General features: G+C 36.0%; 1 pseudogene; it reads left to right on the top strand.

The window, feature by feature from the left end:
* The first annotated feature begins 5,440 nt into the window (after positions 1-5,440).
* On the top strand, positions 5,441-20,395 carry LOC149239231 (uncharacterized; annotated as a pseudogene).
* Positions 20,396-21,834: the final 1,439 nt, after the last annotated feature.

The following is a 21,834-nucleotide window of genomic DNA, read 5'->3' as shown; positions in this document are numbered from 1 at the left end:
GTTGTTGGCGTTACCATTGTGGTGTATTTAGTGACTATTTTGATGTGTTCATGTTGAAAATTTATAACCTTCATAAGCATTTTTAATTTCACTGTTATTCAATAAGTAGTGTATTTTGTGAAAGACAATGGAGATCAGTGGATCTTCTCATTTGCTATGAACAATACTAGAGTGCTCAAGCTAGTGTGTACAAAGCATATCACAACAAGATATATTCATATTTTGCAATTGCGAAGTATGCATTATGCTCACATATGGAATTTTTAACAGTGTTCTTCTACGAGAAAAGTATGACTTTATGTTTTGATGTAGAGACCTCCAATCTGCACAGCACTCTGGTCCTCAGGTTTCCACAGGGGTAGACTTACACCACCAATTTAAACCTAACATAAATGTCAAAGAACGCTTCTCGTGATCTGAAAAGGGGTTAGTAACTATAATAGAGAATAGGTTGTGCAAGCTTTAGCAGAGGGATCAAATGAAGATTTCCAATCTCAAAACCTACAAACAAGTTTACAGCAGAAGAGATTTAGTGAAGAATTATGGGATGCACTATTCCTGCAAACAATTGTAGTATTTATGAATGCAAACCACTAAAATGTTCAGGTTGGGGATGAATAATCTACAGGGGAAGTTTGGACACTTTAGATTGTTCACAAAGTCTTGATTTCATGTTTATATGTTGTGATTGCTAAGAATGAATGCAGCAAACTTTCATCTCTGTTTCTATTGATATTGGGTGGCCCATGAGGCAAGGGCATAAATTGTGGTGCATTGTATCTCTACTTCTACTTCTTCTTCTTTTTGTATTTGCCTGTTTGTTATAGCAAATGTGCATTCATTTCATCGCATAGAGCATTTTGCAAAGTAAGATTCACATAAGATATCCAAGGATGAATTGAAAATAACCTATACGAGGAGGATAAATGTGGTAGTGTCATGGATTGCATAATAACATATGGCATACAAGTTTGATGGTAACTCACTATTTCTACCTTTGACATTGGACTTTGAAAAGATGCCCATACTATATGTAAGAAATTTTTGCTTTAAAGATTTTTTGAATTGCTAACTCAGGATCTTGAAGTCAAGACTTTTTACTAAATGTCTTTGCTGGATACCTTAGAGATGTAACTATTGTTGTACTTAGCTATTGTCTAACAATTATAATAGTTAGTGAATTCCATATTGTAGGACATATGTTGGAAAGTCAATTTTTCGTTGTTTCTAGAATTTTAGAGTTGACCTTTCCTGTATTATTATAAAACCCTGGCCATTGACAATGATTTCTAAATTATAGTTTTGCAAATGGACATCGCTCCCAGAGTAAAAATATTCAATGTCCAGGAAGAAAGAGTACGAGATGTTGTGGGGTGAAGTTTGGGGGTGGGTCTTCGGATCAAAACATCTCTTCTTGTACATCGCATGGTAAATCATGCTCAACTTCTCTGTAGTGAACCATTTTGTAGGAACATGGTCCATTCTTATTTAATTGGAGCTCTTCTTCATTCGAAGAATCTTCTGCCCAAACATTGTAGGTTCTGCAGCTAGCTATTTGAGATAGTCGACATAAATTTAGATTGTTGCACCTAGATATGAATCCATTCATCTCATCAATTAAGCGGATTGATTTTGTGAAAATGTGTTTCCTTATTGGTTTGGGATATTTGATTTTTGCCATTTGCCCTGAGAGAAGTGAGGTGCACTCTACAGCCAGGGGTGCAGAGGACATTGTATGTGTGTCTCAAACATTGCGATTTCATGGAATATACTTCATCACATCGATTGGTATAATTGTATTAATTCTATTTATTAGCTATCTTGATTGCAATGTATGGATGGTTGTTTTCGGCCAAGCTCAAACATCTCTGTGTTGTTGAGGTTGCCATTGTGGTGTATTTAGTGACTATTTTGATGTGTTCATGTTGAAAATTTATAACCTTCATAAGCATTTTTAAGTTCACTGTTATTCAATAAGTAGTGTATTTTGTGAAAGACAATGGAGATCAGTGGATCTTCTCATTTGCTGTGAACAATACTAGAGTGCTCAAGCTAGTGTGTACAAAGCATATCACAGCAAGATATATTCATATTTTGCATGTACGAAGTATGCATTATGCTCACATATGGAATTCTTAACAGTGTTCTTCTACGAGAAAGGTATGCCTTTATGTTTTGATGTAGACACCTCCAATCTGCACAGCACTCTGGTCCTCAGGTTTCCACAGGGGTAGATTTACACCACCCATTTAAACCTAACATAAATGTCAAAGAACGCTTCCCGTGATCTGAAAAGGGGTTAGTAACTATAATAGAGAATAGGTTGTGCAAGCTTTATCAGAGGGATCAAATGAAGATTTCCAATCTCAAATCCTGCAAACAAGTTTACAGCAGAAGAGATTTAGCGAAAAATTACGTGATGCTCTGTTCCTGCAAACAATTGCGGTATTTGTGAATGCAAACCACTAAAATATTCAGGTTGGGGATGAATAATCTATAGGGGAAGTTTGGACACTTTAGACTGTTCACAAAGTCGTGATTTTATGTTTATATTTTGTGATTGCTAAGAACGAATGCAGCAAACTTTCATCTCTCTTTCTATTGATATTGGGTGGCCCATGAGGCAAGGGCTTAAATTATGGTGCATTGTATCTCTACTTCTACTTCTTTTTTTTCTGTATTTGCCTGTTTGTTATAGCAAATGTGCATTCATTTCATTGCATAGAGCATTTTGCAAAGTAAGATTCGCATAAGATATCCAAGGATGAATTAAAAATAACCTATACGAGGAGGATAAATGTGGTAGTGTCATGGATTGCATAATAACATATGGCATACAGGTTTGATCGTAACTCACTATTTCTACCTTTGACAATGGACTTTGGAAAGATGCCCATCCTATATGTAAGAAATTTGTGTTTTAAAGATTTTTTGAATTGCTAAATCGGGATCTTGAAGTTAAGACTTTTTACTAAATGTCTTTGCTGGATACCTTAGAGATGTAACTATTGTTGTACTTAGCTATTGTCTAACAATTATAACAGTTAGTGAATTCTGTATTGTAGGACATATGTTGGAAAGTCAATTTTTCGTTGTTTCTAGAATTTTAGAGTTGACCTTTCCTGTATTATTATAAAACCCTGGCCATTGACAGTGATTTCTAAATTATAGTTTTGCAAATGGACATCGCTCCTAGAGTAAAAATATTCAATGTTCAGGAAGAAAGAGTACCGGGTGTTGTGGGGTGATGTTTGGGGGTGGGTCTTTGGATCAAAACATCTCTTCTTGTACATCACATGGTAAATCATGCTCAACTTCTCTGTAGTGAACCAATTTCTAGGAACATGTTCCATTCTTATTTAATTGGAGCTCTTCTTCATTCGAAGACTCTTCTGCCCAAACAATTGTAGGTTCTGCAACTAGCTATTTGAGATAGTCGACGTAAATTTAGATTGTTGCACCTAGATATGAATCCATTCATCTCATCAATTATGCGGATTGCTTTTGTGAAAATGTGTTTCCTTATTGGTTTGGGATATTTGATTTTTGCCATTTGCCCTGAGAGAAGTGAGGTGCACTCTATAGCCAGGGGTGCAGAGGACATTGAATGTGTGTCACATCACTTGTATAAGGTTAATAAAATAAAATGAGAGAAAAGTCATTGTCATATGTGTAGAAATTCCACAAAAATTCTGATCTGCTTGAATGAACAAATCTGAACCTAACTTGTAACTCGAGATGCATAATATAAAAACACTTGTTTTTCTAGGGAACCCAACTGGGAAAACCCTCTGCTTGATTGAGAATTTTATTGATAGAAGAATGAGCAATAGATATCTTACAAAAACAATCTTGTTTCAATAGGAACCAATTTGGTTTTCTATTCTTATACTAAGCTGAAGCACTCCTTGCAAGACTTTGATCCCTGCTTCCCTATTTCCTTGCGCAAGTCCCAAGGAAATTCTCCTATAAATATGTGCACAAGCCTCTCTTTGTATGTTGAACCTCTCACAAGTTCACACACACAAACACAAATCTGTGTTCTCCACTGCCTTGTGTCGCCAACCCGTGCTCACAAGACAATTGAATAACAATGTGCCTTAATCCTTAGGGGAGTGCTCAGACATCAAGGCTCAAAGCCATTACAAGAAATACTCATTATGAACTCAATACATAACATGTAGGGATTGAACCTGTTTGGGGGCGACAACAAGTTAACGGCATTTATGCCAACCACGTGGGCTAAATCCGGTTGATGTGTGTATGTGTATAAGTTAACAGATGTCAGATTTAAATTTGGATATGGATCCACCAATATTTTAAACATTAATAATTTGTTAATACATTACATTAAGTCATTCTATGAACCATTTCACTCTTAACATGTTACTTTTAAGATTACTTACTAATAACATGTATGTGGTTCATAAAGTTTACATTTAATTCAATTATGTACAATGGCAGTGGTTTATAAAAATTACTTTAATATATTTAAGAGCCTAATTCAGAATTCCACAAAAACAATTGTTGAACTTCAGACTCTCTCAATCCCCTCTTAAGGTCATATGTGAGGAGATGCCAACCTGAAGGAAATATGCTACATGTCACTATCAAAATTGAAAAATGAAAAATTAGAAATGGAGTTTCTTCAAGAGTTTCATGATTTGATTTTCTCAATCAGTCTATCTGCCTCTCTTTGTACCTTTTGGGACAATTGCTAGTCGTATTAGTTATTAGTTAATTAGGCCGATAGTTCAATCTCCACTTGACATCTGTGCGCCGAACTTTCGAGAGAGTTCGTGGAGTTTATGGCTGTTTCTGTATACGGTTTTGTGGAGTTAATGGCTATTTCAGTTTACGGGCTCCAATTTCTGTTTGTATAGTCGAATCGACATTGGCAATGGCATCCCCTGTATCCTCATGCCCCCAAAACCCTCTTGAAATTTAAATCGGGATAGAAATTGAAAGTTCGCCTCGTTCTCACAATCTTCGTCCTGCAGTTTCAGCGATTGACGCCTCGTCATCCGCGGCTGCAATGACAGCCTCCACCTCATGTAATTCCCACAACAATCGCAACTTCTATTGTGATGTATTTATCAATCACAGAGGGCCAGATGTTAAGAAAACCTTGGCTAGACATCTCTACCATCGCCTTCGTTTACACGGAATCTGAGTCTTTTTGGACAGGCCAGAATTGTATGAGGGGGGAAATTTTTCCTCAGAAATAGAATCTGCCATTAGAACCGCCTCAGTCCATGTGGCTATTATCTCTCGTACATATGCAACATCGACTTCGTGTTTGAATGAGCTCTTCCTAATGTTGGAGTCGAAGGCTATTATTATTCTGGTGTTTTACGGTGTAAAACCAGATGATCTTTGTTTGTCGCAGGGCAAAGATGGAGTGTATGCTCAAGATCTATGCAACTTAGAAATCACGCAAATGGGTGAAGGGAAACTACGATACAACTCCACCAGCGTTCAAACCTGGAGAGATGCACTTTCTCGTGTTGCAAAAATAAGGGGTTTCGATCTAGACGCATATAATGGGTGAGATCTCAACCCTCCCCTCTCAGTATTGTAATACTTCATGCTGATTAGATATACATAGGTTAAAGTTTCTCATTAGCTGTATTTATTTTCTTGTGAATAACCAGACACGAAGGGGAGTTGCTAGATCAAGTGGTTGAATGCGTGTTGAAACAGGTGAAAAAATTGATATTCAATGTCGCCAAATATTGAACTGCTTTGGAGGAAAAGGTGAAGGATTTTGAAAATAGAGTCCTGTTGCAGCAGCAGCAGGAGAGTGGAAAGGTTCAGGTCGTGGGGATTGTTGGGTTGGGCGGGGTTGGAAAGACAACCCTGGTGAAAGAACTCTTCAACAGGAAGAGGTCAGATTACAGTAAATCTTACTTTTTATGTGATATCAGGGAAAATGCAAATAAAGGTTCATTACATCATTTGCAGAGTGAACTTCTCAATGGCTTGACTCACTTTGATATTCATATAGACAGCATCTATGAAGGCATATATATTCTTAAAAGAAATCTCTCATGTTCTAATGCTTTCACAGTTTTTGATGACATGGATCAGGCAAATCAGCGGGATGCATTTTTTTCGGTTCAAAGTGTACTCAGGGCAGATAGCTTAATTTTGATTACATGTAGAGACAAAGTTGTTCTCACAGATTCAGGAGTTCAAAACACATCAATTTATAAATTAACAGGCCTTGATGCACAACAGTCCCATGAACTCTTTTGCTTGCAGGCCTTTAGCCAACCCTATCCACTTCCAGGGTTTGACTATCTCGCGATTACCAAACCTTATATGGCTTCGCTGGAATGAATGCCCCTGGTTTTATCTACCTTCTTGGATACCTATGAAGAACCTTAGGGTCTTAGAAGTGCAGGGGAAGAAATTGAAATCATTGTGGCAATTTGGATATCAGGTGAATAAAATTTTGGCAATTTAAAGTATGTGTTTATTCGTTATTGATTTCGCACAGTAGGATCTGCAATGAATTTAAATGGTTTTGCAGAAGCTAATCGTCGAATTCTTTCTTACAACTAAAACCCTGGAACATTTTGCAGGCACCTTTGCTGTTGCGACAGTTAGTTATTTATTCTCCCCTTTCAAAGTTACCAAAATCAATAGGGAACCTTAAGCACCTCGAACTGATTTTCCTCCATAAGATTAATCTTAAAACTTTGTCGGATGAATTTTTTCATTTGGTGTCGTTGAAACGATTGGAGTTAACAAGTTGCCCAAATCTAAAGTCACTGCCAGATTACTTTGGGCACTTAATAAACTTGGATTACATTGATCTGTCTCACACTTATCATTTGCAGGTGCTTCCAAAGTCTTTCGGTAATTTAATATACCTGAAATACATAGGTTTGTCTCACTCCCTATAGTTGCAGATGCTTCTAGGTTATTTTGGTAATTTAATTCGTCTTAAATATCTTGATTTGAGTTGGTGCTATAATTTAACCGTCTCTAGCGAAACACTGGGAAACATTAGCACACTTGAATGTTTAGATGTTTCCTATTGTAAGAACATTGAAATATTACCACCGCAAATAGCATATCAAAAGTACCTAAAAAAATTAGATCTTAGGGGTACAAACATAAAAGAATTTCCAAATGAAATTGGAGACTTGGGCGATTTAGAAGTTCTGGAAATAGGGAGCCCTTCGCTCAACAGTCTACAACTTTCACTTGGTCACTTGAAGATCTTAAAGGAATTAAGACTCGAGAATTGCAGTGAATTGAAACATTTTCCGGTGACTATTCGACTGTTGACTCAGTTGACTGAGTTGAGAGTATTGAATTGCCGGTTGCAAACATTGAATATATAGAATCTAGATATACATAGGTTAATGTTTCTCATTAGCTGTATTTATTTTCTTGTGAATAACCAGACACGAAGGGGAGTTGCTAGATCAAGTGGTTGAATGCGTGTTGAAACAAGTGAAAAAATCGATATTCAATGTCGCCAAATATTCAACGACTTTGGAGGAAAAGGTGAAGGATTTTGAAAATAGAGTCCTGTTGCAGCAGCAGCAGGAGAGTGGAAAGGTTCAAGTCGTGGGGATTGTTGGGTTGGGCGAGGTTGGAAAGACAACCCTGGCGAAAGAACTCTTCAACAGGAAGAGGTCAGATTACAGTAAATCTTACTTTTTATGTGATATCAGGGAAAATGCAAATAAAGGTTCATTACATCATTTGCAGAGTGAACTTCTCAATGGCTTGACTCACTTTGATATTCATATAGACAGCATCTATGAAGGCATATAGATTCTTAAAAGAAATCTCTCATGTTCTAATGCTTTCACAGTTTTTGATGACATAGATCAGGCAAATCAGCTGGATGCATTTTTGTCGGTTCAAAGTGTACTCAGGGCAGATAGCTTAATTTTGATTACATCTAGAGACAAAACTGTTCTCACAGATTCAGGAGTTCAAAACACATCAATTTATAAATTAACAGGCCTTGATGCACAACAGTCCCAGGAACTCTTTTGCTTGCATGCCTTTAGCTAGCCCTATCCACTTCCAGGGTTTGACTATCTCGCGATTACCAAACCTTATATGGCTTTGCTGGAATGAATGCCCCTGGTTTTCTCTGCCTTCTTGGATACCTATGAAGAACCTTAAGGTTTTAGAAGTGCGGGGGAAGAAATTGAAATCATTGTGGCAATCCGGATATCAGGTAAATAAAATTTTGGCGATTTAAAGTATGTGTTTATTCGTTATTGATTTCCCAAAGTAGGATCTGCAATGAATTTAAATGGTTTTGCAGAAGCTAATCATCGAATTCTTTCTTACGATTAAAACCCTAGAACATTTTGTAGGCACCTTTGCCGTTGCGACAGTTAGTTATTTATTCTCCCCTTTCAAAGTTACCAAAATCAATAGGGCATCTTAAGCACCTCGAACTAATTGTCCTCCATAAGATTAATCTTAAAACTTTTTCGAATCAATTTTGTCATTTGGTGTCATTGAAACGATTGGAGTTAACAAGTTGTCCAAATCTAAAGTCACCGCCAGATTCCTTTGGGTACTTAATAAACTTGGATTACATCGATCTGTCTCACTCTTCTCATTTGCTTGCTATTTGTTTTTTGACTATTTTACTTGTCCTCTGGAAGGAACTTGCAAAAGAAGAATGGAGATGAATATGGGAAGACCATCTCTACAATTTAAAGCAGAGAGCTAATGTTAGAGATGCGGTTCAAGCATCATCTTGGGGTGCCAGGATGAGCCAGCAAAACTATTCGACTTCCGATTGATCAATTTGCTAGCTTTTCTAGATGTACTTATCATACAGCAGACAAAGTGAAGAGAGGCTCTATAACCAGGAGAAGCTGCATCAGTTTGAGACCTTTTCTGCTGTGGCCTGCCCTGTTTATACTTACCCTGTTGCATTGTATGCTTGTAGATATGCAAGTTAATAACTAAGAATACTTTGAAATTGGTTTCAAAGTATGAGTTTAGTGAATGTCATGTTCTAAAGCTTATTGTGTCCATTCTATTTAGAGATATCTGAGGCTAAGGATATGTTGACACTTTAGCCTTTAGCTGAAGGCTTATCATCCAAAGATCATATTGTATCTACACTTTGTTTGTATCATAAATATGCGGTTTCACTAAGATCAATAATTTTCATAGTGGAGCAATGCCAGCGGCTTTGGGACTTTATAACCTGAATTTTAGTAATTACCTTCGCTGATTTGATATGTCGGGTCTTAGGCCATCCAAACCAACTTACAGTTTTAGTTATAACTTTACAATTTTCCTTGGAATGTAAATGAATGGAATGAAAACTAAAGCAGGAGGCTTACGAGACTGTACTAAAGTTTTCTTGATTGCTTCCTTAAAGACGATATGTTATATAAGAATCACAAATTGACAGAATGAGTTCAAACAAACCAGGAGGCTTGCAGTACTACATTGAACTTTTATACTTGTGTCATTTTAGACAATATATGTCATATAAGCATCACAAATTGATAGAATGAACTACTGGTAATGGAATTGAATTAGACATGTGGGTTACATTTACTCTGATATAATAAACCTTATGTGTACTGGTGTTTAGATATGATTTGATGTGCTACTAGTGTGAGAGTGGTTATTGTCATTGTAAGTAAGGTGATTATATCAGCAAATTTTTTATTAACTCGGCAACAAGTGTGGCCTCCCCTTGTATGGGAATAATACAATGAAATGTTGCTGACTATCACCATTGAGAACAACCCACAACTATATCATCAATTATTCTTAATACATACACATTTGTCTTGTAATCTTGCCCAGCCCACCATAGAATTTATGTGCATGTTGAAGGTGGTTGCTTATTTCAAATTGGGGAACTTGGCTTAAAATTATGAGTTCCAAACTTAAATCCTATTTCAATGAGCTGGCTACACATCTAATAGAATTAGACATGCGGGTTAGATTTACTCTGATATAGTAAACTTCTTGTGTACTGGTGTTTAGATATGATTTGATGTGCTACTAGTGTAAGAGTGGTTATTGTCATTGTAAGTAAGGCGATTATACCAGCAAATTTTTTATCAACTCGGCAGCAAGTGTGGCCTCCCCTTGTATGGGAATAATACAATGAAATGTTGCTGACTATCACCATTGAGAACAACCCACGACTATATCATCAATTATTCTTAATACATACACATTTTTCTTGTAATCTTGCCCAGCCCACAATAGAATTTATGTGCATGTTGAAGGTGGCTGCTTATTTCAAATTGGGGAACTTGGCTTAAAATTATGAGTTCCAAACTTAAATCCTATTTCGATGAGCTGGCTACACATCTAATTTGTTGAACTTCAACCTTGGGAACTAAGACAGATGCTGACTCTTTTTGCTGTGTCATTTGTTTATTCTTTCTAAATGATGATGTGCCCAACCACATACTAGCACTTACAGTAATATATTCATCTAAATTTTTCATACGTTTGCTTAATATTTTGTGCACTGTATGCACTGCGTTAGCTTTTTAATTTTTGTACTCTTTAGACATTCTTGCAAGGGGAATGTCATGGCCTTTTTATTTTTGTACTCTTAGACACTCTTGGTAGTGTCAAATGGTACTTTGAAATATTGTTGTTGTAAAATAATAGCTACATTGCACAAGCATCTAGAATTCCGGAACATTGGGAAGGTGGATATGATTGTTTATAACATCAAAGTTTCTTCACATTGCACAAGTATCTAGAATGCAGGAACATTTGGAATGTGGATATGAGGGTTTAGAATAGCAAAGTTCCTTCAAAATTTACAAGAAACGTCAGATTGGGAGTGGAAATACTATAAATTAAATAATTATAAAAAAATATTCTAAATCACAATACATCTTATAGTGAGTGGTGCATTGATATATATCATATTTCAATTTATAAAATGTTTGAAGGTATTACTTACCAATGTTCAGATTACATTCATACACTATTTGAAGTTATTACTCACCAATGTTCAGATTACATTCATACTCTGTTTGAAGGTATTACTTACCAATGTTCAGATACATTCATGATAGATGAATATAATCCACGTATATTTGGTTAAATTAAAAACTAACTGAAATGAAATGCCAATATTGGAATGTTATGCTTCTTATAAATGCATATACTCTACTTATTATTTCAATCAAAATGTGGGCTATTTCTTAACTATTTTGTCTCCTAGGAATGCTTTAGATTTTAATATTTAAATTTATTTCAATCAAATGCCTCCTATCTGTTGGAAATGCAATACGGTATATACTATAGTATATCAGATTTTACTATGTTAGTATACTCAACTATTCAACAAGTTACAAGTAACAAAACTCAGCTACTTTTTTCTATAACTAAAGCCTGGAAAGTAAACTTGACATGTTAGTATACCCAACTATTCAACAGTTAACAAGTAACAAAACTCTTCTATATCTAAGGCCTGGAAAGTAAACTTCACACGTCATTTATAAGCTATAGTATTTTGGCTTTAGCAGACCATATAGGCAATTAGTAAAACCACAGCAGAATTTAAGAAACCATGCAGTGTAACTTACAACACTACAGTGAATCACATAACAAACTTTAGTGGACAAGCATACCTGGGAAATGCTAGTTTCAGAAAGTAACAAATATGTTGAGATGACCAAATGGTGGCAAAATGCCTCACACAGTTTCTCATGATGTACTACCAAAATTCTCTTCAATGCATCTCTCTTATCTATGACTCTTCAATGTGCCTCATCCCTCAATCAATTGTGACTACTAAATACACCTTGGTCCTTCTCACACTAGATTCACAATGTTGCTTTACTTACACAATGACTCATAATACAACATGATGTGAGATGCCAAATAATACCTAACAAATGTGTATTCTCCATGATGAAATAGCTAATTTATAGATAAATACTAACACTTTAAAACTATTTTATAGTTTTTTGGAAGCATCATGAAATTGACATTGAAACAGTGAGAAAACATCATCAAGAATGCAAAAATTTAGGGCCCATGAACTTGAAAGCTTGTAGGTGATTTTGTCAGATTGAGAAAGCTTGTATTGGAAACTTGATTTAAAATGTTACCAAATTCCATTCCCGGGTCTCGAAGCTCGCAAGTTCTCTATTCTTCATGATGGAGTAGCAATAATCTATGTTCTTCATGATGGAGTAGCTATTTTATAGATAGAAATTAAAACTTATAAAATCGTTTTGTAATCTTTTTTGGAAGCATCATGAAATTGACATTGAAACAGTGAGAAAACATTATCAAGAATGCAAAAATTTAGGGGCCATGAACTTGAAAGCTTGTGGGTGATTCCTGTCAGTTTGTATTGGAAACTCCATTTAAAAATGTTACCAAATTCCATTCCTGGGTCTTGAAGCTCACAAGTTCTGTGTTGTAGTTTTTAAGGAAATTTAATATCCTCATGGCTTATATTACTATTCCCTAAAGAAAGAATCTTCCATAATAATCCTCTATGCATTTACGCATTCGTTTGAAACTTTGATGTTCAATCATGTTTCCCTTGTAAAATGTTACAAAATACCAAATTCCATTCCTGGGTCTTGAAGCTCCCAAGTTCTGTGCTTTAGTTTTTAAGGACATTTAATATCCTCATGGCTTATATTATGATTCCCTAAAGAAGGAATCTTCCATAATAATCGTCTATGCGTGTACGCATTCATTTGAAACGATGATGTTCAATCATGTTTCCCACACGAAGGTAGACCATTTTTTTCCAATCTTATCGAAAGAGGTCACAATTTTGTCTGGACGGAAAATTCTGAAATTTGACTGTGGGAGTGTTTAAATTGTTTTTGGATGGCAGAAATGGATTTAGCATCCATCATGAATGCCTCGGTACCCAAAATATTGAAGCTTGACCGTTGTAATTGACATTCTCAAAAAAATTAGCTGGATTTTTTCAAAATTACGCTATAATTTCTATCATTTTTTGTGCAAAATTAAGGCACTCAAAATTCTAAAACTTGACAACTATAATCCAATTTTTCAATAAATTTAGCTAAATTTTTTCAAAAGCATGCTGGAATTTTTATTATTATCATGATGGCTCCAACAATTTTTCATGCATTTTCAAATATGGAACGATGACCATGATATTGTTCACAATGTCATTCGTTTCTTTCACCTCTTCCATTACAATATAATATTATTTTCTAATAACACCATAAATAGGTAGCATACAGAAAAATTATATATAAAAAATAAAAATAAAAAAAAAAACTTTAAAATAATGTACAAAAACATGTTCACATAAACAAAAACAACTACATGGATAATGAATAACCTCACTTTACTATTATTTACCAAATAGCCATATTCGAATACACATAACTAATCATTTCAAGTATAACTCATTATCATCCACCCTAGCTTTCAACAACGTCCATTCACATGTTGATATTTTTCCACACACTACTATTATTTACAAAATATCCATTTTCAAAATACACATAACTAATAATTTCAACTCTAACTCATTATCATCCACCCTTTCTTTCAACAATGTCCATTCACATGTCGCTATTCTTTCAAAAACTACTATTATTTACAAAATATCCATTTTTAGAGTACACATAACTAACTATTGCAATTGTAACTCATTATCATCCACCCTTGCTTTCAAAAATGTTCATTCACTCGTCCCTATCCTTCCCCACTCTATGCTATTCGTCACCACTCTATGCCTTACGGCGTTTCCTTTGCAACATAAGGTGCAAATGCTAGTTTATTATAAAGGAATATTATATTTTTTATAAATAAAATAATTTTAATTAGTAATATATATATATATATATATATATATATATATATATATATATATATATAGATATATATATATATATATATATATATATATATATATATATATATATATATATATATATATATATATATATATATAGATATATATATATAGATATAGATATAGATATATTGATTAATGATTTAAGAAGTTCCATGTATAGATATGTGTTATTATTATGAATTAAGTAAGTGGTATAGACTTCATATTAAGGTCGTTGTTTAGGAATGGAAATTTTCCTTTAGGAATGTCGAGGAGGTGTATACCTCTAAATTTAACAGCCTCCACCTCATGTAATTCCCACAACAATCGCAACTTCTATTGTGATGTATTTATCAATCATAGAGGGCTAGATGTTAAGAAAACCTTGGCTAGACATCTCTACCATCGCCTTCGTTTACACGGAATCTGAGTCTTTTTGGACAGGCCAGAATTGTATGAGGGGGGGAATTTTTCTTCGGAAATAGAAGCTGCCATTAGAACCGTCTCAATCCATGTGGCTATTGCCTCTCGTACATATGCAACATCGACTTCGTGTTTGAATGAGCTCTTCCTGATGTTGGAGTCGAAGGCTCCTATTATTCTGGTGTTTTACAGTGTAAAACCAGATGATATTTGTTTGTCGCAGGGCAAAGATGGAGTGTATGCTCAAGATCTATGCAACTTAGAAATCACGGAAAAGGGTGAAGGGAAACCGCGATATGACTCCACCAGCATTCAAACCTGGAGAGATGCCCTTTCTCGTGTTGCAGAAATAAGGGGTTTCGATCGGACACATATAATGGGTTAGATCTCAACCCTCCCCTCGAAGTATTGTAATACTTCACACTGATTAGATATACATAGGTTAAAGTTTCTCATTAGCTGTATTTATTTTCTTGTGAATAACCAAAGACGAAGGGGAGTTGCTAGATCAAGTGGTTGAATGCGTGTTGAAACAGGTGAAAAAATTGATATTCAATGTCGCCAAACATTGAACTGCTTTGGAGGAAAAGGTGAAGGATTTTGAAAATAGAGTCCTGTTGCAGCAGCAGCAGGAGAGTGGAAAGGTTCAGGTCATGTGGATTGTTGGGTTGGGCGGGGTTGGAAATACAACCCTGGCAAAAGAACTCTTCAACAGGAAGAGGTCAAATTATAGTAAATCTTACTTTTATGTGATATCTGGGAAAATGCAAATAAAGGTTCATTACATCATTTGCAGAGTGAACCTCTCAATGGCTTGACTCACTTTGATATTCATATAGACAGCATCTATGAAGGCATATAGATTCTTAAAAGAAATCTCTCATGTTCTAATGCTTTCATAGTTTTTGATGACATAGATCAGGCAAATTAGCGGGATGCATTATTGTCGGTTCAAAGTCTACTCAGGGTAGATAGCTTAATTTTGATTACATCTAGAGACAAAGCGGTTCTCACAGATTGAGGAGTTCAAAACACATCAATTTATAAATTAAAAGGCCTTGATGCACAACAGTCCCCGGAACTCTTTTGCTTGCATGCCTTTAGTTAGCCCTATCCACTTCCAGGGTTCGACTATCTCGCGATTACCAAACCTTATATGGCTTCGCTGGAATGAATGCCCCTGGTTTTCTCTTCCTTCTTGGATACCTATGAAGAACCTTAGGGTTTTAGAAGTGCGAGGGAAGAAATTGAAATCATTGTGGCAATTCGGATATCAGGTGAATAATATTTTGGCGATTTAAAGTATGTGTTTATTCGTTATTGATTTCGTACAGTAGGATCTACAATGAATTTAAATGGTTTTGCAGAAGCTAATCGTCGAATTCTTTCTGATGATTAAAACCCTGGAACATTTTGCAGGCACCTTTGCTGTTGCGACAGTTAGTTATTTATTTCTCCCCTTTCAAAGTTACCAAAATCAATAGGGCACCTTAAGCACCTCGAACTGATTGTCCTCCATAAGATTAATCTTAAAACTTTGTCGGATGAATTTTGTCATTTGGTGTCATTGAAACGATTGGAGTTAACAAGTTGCCCAAATCTAAAGTCACTGCCAGATTACTTTGGGCACTTAATAAACTTGGATTACATTGATCTGTCTCACATTTCGCATTTGTAGGTGCTTCCAAAGTCTTTCGGTAATTTAATAAACCTGAAATACATAGGTTTGTCTCACTCCCTATAGTTGCAGATGCTTCCAGGTTCTTTTGGTAATTTAATTCATCTTAAATATCTTGATTTGATTTGGTGCTATAATTTAATCATCTCTAGCGAAACACTAGGAAACATCAGCACACTTGAATTTTTAGATGTTTCCTATTGTAAGAACATTGAAATATTACCTCCGCAAATAGCATATCAAAAGTACCTAAAAAAATTAGATCTTAGGGGTACAAACATAAAAGAATTTCCAAATGAAATTGGAGACTTGGGCGATTTATAAGTTCTGGAAATAGGGAGCCCTTCGCTGGACAGTCTACCACTTTCACTTGGTCACTTGAAGATCTTAAAGGAATTGAGACTCGAGAATTGCAGTGAATTGAAACATTTTCCGGTGACTATTCGACTGTTGACTCAGTTGACTGAGTTGAGAGTATTGAATTGCCGGTTGCAAACATTGAATATATAGAATCTAGATATACATAGGTAATGTTTCTCATTAGGTGTATTTATTTTCTTGTGAATAACCAGACACAAAGGGGAGTTTCTAGATCAAGTGGTTGAATGCGTGTTGAAACAGGTGAAAAAATCGATATTCAATGTCACCAAATATTGAACTGCTTTGGAGGAAAAGGTGAAGGATTTTGAAAATAGAGTCATGTTGCAGCAGCAACAGGAGAGTGGAAAGGTTTAGGTCGTGGGGATTTTTGGGTTGGGCGAGGTTGGAAAGACAACCCTGGTGAAAGAACTCTTCAACAGGAAGAGGTCAGATTACAGTAAATCTTACTTTTTATGTGATATCAGGGAAAATGCAAATAAAGGTTCATTACATCATTTGCAGAGTGAACTTCTCAACGGTTTGACTCACTTTGATATTCATATAGACAACATCTATGAAGGCATATAGATTCTTAAAAGAAATCTCTCATGTTCTAATGCTTTCATAGTTTTTGATGACATAGATCAGGCAAATCAGCTGGATGCATTTTTGTCGGTTCAAAGTGTACTCAGGGCAGATAGCTTAATTTTGATTACATCTAGAGACGACACTGTTCTCACAGATTCAGGAGTTCAAAACACATTAATTTATAAATTAACAGGCCTTGATGCACAACAGTCCCAGGAACTCTTTTTCTTGCATGCCTTTAGCCAGCCCTATCCACTTCCAGGCTTTGACTATCTCGCGATTACCAAACCTTATATGGCTTTGCTGGAATGAATGCCCCTGGTTTTCTCTGCCTTCTTGGATACCTATGAAGAACCTTAGGGTTTTAGAAGTGCGGGGGAAGAAATTGAAATCATTGTGGCAATCTGGATATCAGGTAAATAAAGTTTTGGTGATTTAAAGTATGTGTTTATTCGTTATTGATTTCGCAAAGTAGGATCTGCAATGAATTTAAATGGTTTTGCAGAAGCTAATCGTCGAATTCTTTCTTACAATTAAAACCCTAGAACATTTTGTAGGCACCTTTGTCGTTGCGACAATTAGTTATTTATTCTCCCCTTTCAAAGTTACCAAAATCAATAGGGCACATTAAGCACCTCGAATTGATTGTCCTCCATAAGATTAATCTTAAAACTTTGTCGGATGAATTTTGTCATTTGGTGTCATTGAAATGATTGGAGTTAACAAGTTGCCCAAATCTAAAGTCACTGCCAGATTCCTTTGGGTACTTAATAAACTTGGATTACATCGATCTGTCTCAATCTTCTCATTTACTTGCTATTTTGTTTTGACTATTTTACTTGTCCTCTGGAAGGAACTTGCAAAAGAAGAATGGAGAGGAAGATGGGAAGACCAGCTCTACAATTTAAAGAAGAGAGCTAATGTTAGAGATGCGGGTCAAGCATCATATTGGGGTGCCAGGATGCGCCAGCAGATCTATTCGACTTCCAATTGATCAATTTGCTAGCTTTTCTAGATGTACTTATCATACAGCGGACAAAGTGAAGAGAGGATCTGTAACCAGGAGAAGTTGCATCAGCTTCAAACCTTTTCTGCTGTGGCCTGCCCTGTTTATTCTTACCCTGTTGCATTGTATGCTGGTAGATATGCAAGTTAATAACTGAGAATACTTTGAAATTGGTTTCAAAGTACGAGTTTAGTGAATGTCATGTTCTAAAGCTTATTGTGTCCATTCTATTTAGAGATATCTGAGGCTAAGGATGTGTTGACACTTTAGCCTTTAGCTGAAGGCTTATCATCCAAAGATCATATTGTATCTACACTTTCTTTGTATCATAAATATGCAGTTTCACTAAGATCAATAATTTTCATAGTGGAGCAATGCCAACAGCTTTGGGACTTTATAACCTGAATTTTAGTAATTACCTTCGCTGATTTGATATGTCGGGTCTTAGGCCATCCAAACCAACTTACAGTTTTAGTTATAACTTTACAATTTTCCTTGGAATGTAAATGAATGGAATGTCAATTAAAGAAGTAGGCTTACGGGACTGTACTAAAGTTTTCTTGATTGCTTCCTTAAAGACTATATGTTATATAAGAATCACAAATTGATAGAATGAGTTCAACCAGACCAGGAGGCTTGCAGTACTGCATTGAACTTTTATGCTTGCGTCATTTTAGACAATATATGTCATATAAGCATCACAAATTGATAGAATGAACTACTAGTAATGGAATTGAATTAGACATGCAGGTTACATTTACTCTGATATAATAAACTCCGTGTGTACTGGTGTTTAGATATGATTTGATGTGCTACTAGTGTAAGAGTGGTTATTGTCATTGTAAGTAAGGTGATTATATCAGCAAATTTTTTATTAACTCGGCAACAAGTGTGGCCTCCCCTTGTGTGGGAATAATACAATGAAATGTTGCTGACTATCACCATTGAGAACAACCCATGGCTATATCATCAATTATTCTTAATACATACACATTTTTCTTGTAATCTTGCCCAGCCCACCATAGAATTTATGTGCATGTTGAAGGTGGCTTCTTATTTCAAATTGGGGAACTTGGCTTAAAATTATGAGTAAGGCGTTTCCCTCTGAAATGAACTCCCCCAAATGCTTTTCTATCCTAATCATAGCTGCTAGATCTTTTGTTAGACGATTGAACAAAAATCAGCCGTCTAATCCGTCTAATTTAATAAAAAATGTTTCAAAACATTAAAAAACGTTATTACCCTGCAGCTGTTTGTGCTTTTGCAAGGGATTTAATTCGTTTAATGCTTGGGCCACCAATTTGATTACCCGCGAGTGGGATGAGAGGTTATCAGTGCCAAGGTTCGATCACCCTCGCACTCAATTCCTCTGCAGAGATTTTTCAGTAGCGGAAATGGGCATTCACATTCGAATGCATATAGGAATTGCTGAGACATGCTAGTATCGAGACTGGGACTGGGCATCGGGCTGGCACTCGCAGTATCTCCCCCAAGTTTGGCCGAGTCTCCAGAACCAAAGCTGAAGATGCAGGAGGACCAGAAGTCGCGAGATCCAGTCTCACCACAGCCTCGAGCAGGCATCATGGGAGGACCTGTTATTACCAAAAGTGGAAAAGTGCTTCCAAAGCTCAAGATCTTTGTGGGTTACGATCCCCGTGAGGATCTTGCCTATGAGGTCCGCAGGCATTTGATACTGAAACATGCCACATTTCCAATTGAAGTAATCCCCATCAAACAAGCGGATCTCCGCAAGGCTGGGCTTTACTGGCGCACAAGGGATCCCACTGAGAGCACCCAGTTCTCCTTTTCCAGGTTCTTGACTCCTTTCCTAGCTGGGTTCGAGGGTTGGGCTATGTTCGTAGACTATGATTTTCTCTATACTGTTGACGTTAGGGAATTAGCTGAGCTCATTGATGATAAGTATGCTATAATGTGTGTCAAACATGATTACAAGCCCGAGAGTGCTACAAAAATGAATGGGGTTGTGCAAACTACTTACCCTAGAAAAAACTGGTCATCTATGGTTTTTTATAATTGCGAGCACCTCGAGAACAAAGTTTTGAAACCCTCTATTGTGAATTCCCAATCTGGGGCATTTTTGCATAGATTCACTTGGCTTGATGACAATGATATTGGACCCATTCCCTACACCTGGAATTTCCTTGTTGGTCACAATGAGATTGATGACAAGGAACTTCCCAAAGCTATACATTATACAATGGGAGGCCCTTGGTTCGAGGCCTGGAAAGATTGCCAATTCGTAGATCTGTGGCTTCAGGAAGTGGATGAGTATAATAGGTCCTAGATGATACAGAAGGTGATTCAAGATGAGCTCATAAGGCTGTTGGATACAAGAATGAATGAAAGAGCAGGAGAGCTTGAAACCAGAGTAGGTGAGTTGGAAGGCAAGGTTAGAGAGATCTCTGCTCTGCAGAAATTGTTGTTGTTTTATCTGCAAGAGAGGTTTCTAACAGAGGGAGGGAATGGTGTGAAAGAACCTCCTTTTGATGCCTAGTTGAACAAGGGATTGCGAAGCAGAAAGGAATTTCTTTGGAATACCCTGCCGGATCTTATGAGAGTGAAAAATAAGAATATGTTTTGGAGGTACTGTGCAGGATATAGCCTAATTATTTTTATTCGATTCTATTTTTATCTCTAAATATTAGAGAGAAATTGTAGTTTTCTGCATAAATTTTGAACTGGAAGTTAACTTATTTCTTAATATACTATTTGCCCATGGTATAGTCAAATCACGTTTACTTTATAGCGGCTAAGAAATAGCTACATTCTTCATTCTCATCCTTTTTCCTGAAAGAATGGTAGGAAGGGTTTGTACCCTATCTGGACAATAATCTCATTGTGACAAAAAAATTTCTCCAATGTAGTTATCTCAAACATTGCAATTCATGGAATATGCTTCATCATATCAATTGGTGTAATTGTATATGGATGGTTATTTTAGGTTATTCACCTATGGTATGGTCAAATATGCCTTTAATTTAGCTACATTCTTTAATATCATCCTTTTTCGTGAAAGAATTGTGTGAAGGGTTTGTACTCTATCTGGAAAAAAATATTATTGTGGCATTTTTTTTTTCTATCTTAACTGCAGTTATCTCAAACATTGCGATTTAATGGAATATACTTCATCACAACGATTGGTATAATTGTATTAATTCTATTTATTAGCTATCTTGATTGCAATGTATGGATGGTTGTTTTTGGCCAGGCTCAAACATCTCTGTGTTGTTGGGGTTGCCATTGTGGTGTATTTAGTGACTATTTTGATGTGTTTATGTTGAAAATTTCTAACCTTCATAAGCATTTTTAAGTTCACTGTTATTCAATAAGTAGTGTATTTTGTGAAAGACAATAGAGATCAATGGATCTTCTCATTTGTTGTGAACAATACTAGAGTGCTAAAGCTAGTGTCTAAAAAGCATATCACAGCAAGATATATTCATATTTTGCATGTGCGAAGTATGCATTATGCTCACATATGGAATTTTTAACAGTGTCTTTCTACGAGAAAAGTATGCCTTTATGTTTTGATGCAGACACCTCCAATCTGCACAGCACTCTGGTCCTCAGGTTTCCACAGGGGTAGACTTACACCACGCATTTAAACCTAACATAAATGTCAAAGAATGCTTCCCGTGATCTGAAAGGGGTTAGTAACTATAATAGAGAATAGGTTGTGCAAGCTTTAGCAGAGGGATCAAATGAAGATTTCCAATCTCAAAACCAAGCAAACAAGTTTACAGCAGAAGAGATTTAGTGAAGAATTATGTGATGCTTTGTTCCTACAAACAATTGCAGTATTTATGAATGCAAACCACTAAAATATTCAGGTTGGGGATGAATAATCTCCAGGGGAAGTTTGGACACTTTAGATCGTTCACAACGTCTTGATTTTATGTTTATATGTTGTGATTGCTAAGAACGAATGCAGCA

This window comes from Pinus tabuliformis, chromosome 8 (assembly GCF_031772625.1).
Source record: "Pinus tabuliformis cultivar Carrire ecotype Pingquan chromosome 8, CPIR1, whole genome shotgun sequence".
Taxonomy (NCBI): Eukaryota; Viridiplantae; Streptophyta; class Pinopsida; order Pinales; family Pinaceae; genus Pinus; species Pinus tabuliformis.
The sequence above is the reverse complement of the archived record's forward strand: the minus strand, read 5'-3'. Positions and strand labels throughout refer to the sequence as shown.